This window comes from Ixodes scapularis, unplaced genomic scaffold, assembly GCF_016920785.2.
Source record: "Ixodes scapularis isolate PalLabHiFi unplaced genomic scaffold, ASM1692078v2 PGA_scaffold9__187_contigs__length_104089568, whole genome shotgun sequence".
Lineage (NCBI taxonomy): Eukaryota > Metazoa > Arthropoda > Arachnida > Ixodida > Ixodidae > Ixodes > Ixodes scapularis.
Window position 1 is genome coordinate 19,529,932 of NW_024609884.1, and position 2,567 is coordinate 19,532,498.

The following is a 2,567-nucleotide window of genomic DNA, read 5'->3' on the forward strand; positions in this document are numbered from 1 at the left end:
CGCCGCTGATGCTTAGCAAGTTTCTCAGTGAAACCATCTGTTTATTTTCACTAATAAAAAAAAAAAAATCATTCGTATTTTTTTTCTTAATTATTTTGCTAATTGTATGTCTTCGCAGTGCTTTACGTCTGCCAAGGCTGGTTGGTAGTTTGTTCCCGGAAAAAGTTTCTTTTTATCCCGAGCCGGCATTTTCTTAAGGATTTTTTAATGCTTTCTCAGATACGTACACGTTGTATACGCTGACTTCCATATAAGTGAGGTAAAAGAAAGTGCCTCTTTACGGTATGGCTGAAAACATCGTTTTGTTTTCGTCACGCCAGTGGAAGGTGCTCGCTCTTTATGCATAACTGCCACTCTTTCATGTTGTATCTTACCTTTTTTTTTTTTTTTGTTTCCGAGGTAAAACTTTTTTTCTTTTTTTAATTTTTTTTTTTTTTTTAATGCGGGATACGTAAACCACGTTACTGCCAAAAGCTGAGAAAGCAGGATTAAAGGGTTCTGAAAATGCGGGAACTCGAGTTTTAAAGATGTGAGTTCCCGCGTCAATGCTTTTCGCTGGCGAGACGAGTGGACGGGAGTCAGAGGGCGTTTTGTTATACTTGTTTGAGGCTGGTACCCTTTAGGGTCCTACCATCCCTTGTGAACGCATTAAAAAAAATATTAAAAAAATATTGTTACAAAGTTGTAGTGAATGGTCGAGAAAGACTCCTGGGCACAAACTCACAGAAACAACAAAAAAAAAAAGTGCGACGACCATAACAAAATTACCCGCAAGCATGCATGTTATTTGAGTTTAGTGTTGCAGAAATACAGTGCTCCAACAAAATCAGTGTTCTATTGTTTTACATAGAAATAAATATAGTTCATCCAAAAATGTCTAAAATGATAGAACTGTTTGACATCTGCCGCTGGTGATTTTCGCTTGATTTTCTTATGGAATCCCGAAAAAAAAATTATCATACATTATTTTATCTTTTATATAAATAAACAGTGTTACTTCATGACAATTTGTGTGACATCCTTTGTAACTGCAAGGGCCGAAGCCCGAACCTCGTCTAGCTCATGTTATGCATGTAAACTAGTCAATGACAGTCAGTGATATATGTAGCGATTTTAACAGCAGGCATGCTCCATCTGGAGCAAGTAAGAAGAATATATCAATCTCCATACTTCACCGAACCGTCTCATCGCATAAATATACACAAGCATATTTGATATTTCAATTGTAAGTGGAAGGCAGACAGGGCTCTTCAGGTATTATAAAATTATTACCACATCGTTAAAGACTCTTTTTGACAGCTCTTTTCAAGTAGTTATAATTGAAGGTCAAGGGCACATTGGGGGTTATAATTCTTGTATTCATGACGGTTGCGTGATCGTGATAGGAAAACCGGGTGTACCATTTTAATTCGAACAGATTTATTACAAAACATTCGTAAAAAATGCACTAATACGGTTTGTGCAGGTGAGTTATACAACCAGGGGGGACATTATGTGGGTGGCTAATCTTTGCGATAAGTCGGCTAATTAATTAAAATTCGTTAATTAACGTTTTAATTATTGAAAATAGACATATTGTTCCAACTAGAAACTGACTGAGCGCCATCAAAAACCACTTAATCAACTCTTTTTAGAACGACCTGAAGCTCGTGGGAAACTCGGGGGCGCACCAAAGTTACCCCTCGTGCAGCAGGCGCAAAGCTAGCAGTGGTGGAACGCGGATGATGAGATTATCATCGTGTTCCGCCACTGCTAGCTTTGCGCCTGCAGCACGAGTAATAACTCTGGTGCGCCCCCGAGTTTCCCACGAGCTTCAAGTCGTTCTAAAAAGAGTTGATTTTGGGGTTTTCGATGACGCTCAGTAAGTTTCTAATTAGAACAATGTGTCTATTTTCACTAATTAAAAAGTTAATTAACGAATTTTAATTAATGAGCCGACTTATAGCAAAGAGTATCCACCCACATAATGTCCGCCTGGCCGTATAACCCACCTGCACAAACCGCACTAGTGTAGCTTTCACGGTCTTTTTAAGCAAATGTGTAAGAATAAAAACACACACACACACACATATATAAATATATATATATAGATATAGATATATATATATAAAGCGGGCATGGTGGCGGGAGGTCGAAGGCGTGGGTATATAACTGAGAAGAAAAAACCCTTGGTGAAAACAGCAACGTACGATTTATTCTTCTTATATATATATATATATATATATATATATATATATATATATATATATATATATATATATATATATATATATATATATATATATATATATATATATATATATATATATATATATATATATATATATATATGTGTGTGTGTATATAATCTGTCCTTCTTTCTTTTTTAAGGTGTTGCCAGACCGCTCTGAGGCAAGAACGAAGCATGAAGATCTTGGCACTCGCCTGTTGGTATACCCTGTTGAGCGTCGTTATTTCATTTCCGACAACTTCAGAACCTCCAGCAAGCGTCACACAACCACACCCAGCAGTGCAACTTCAAGAAAGCCAGAAAGATTCTAGCACTTCCGGAGTAGTGGACGAGGTGA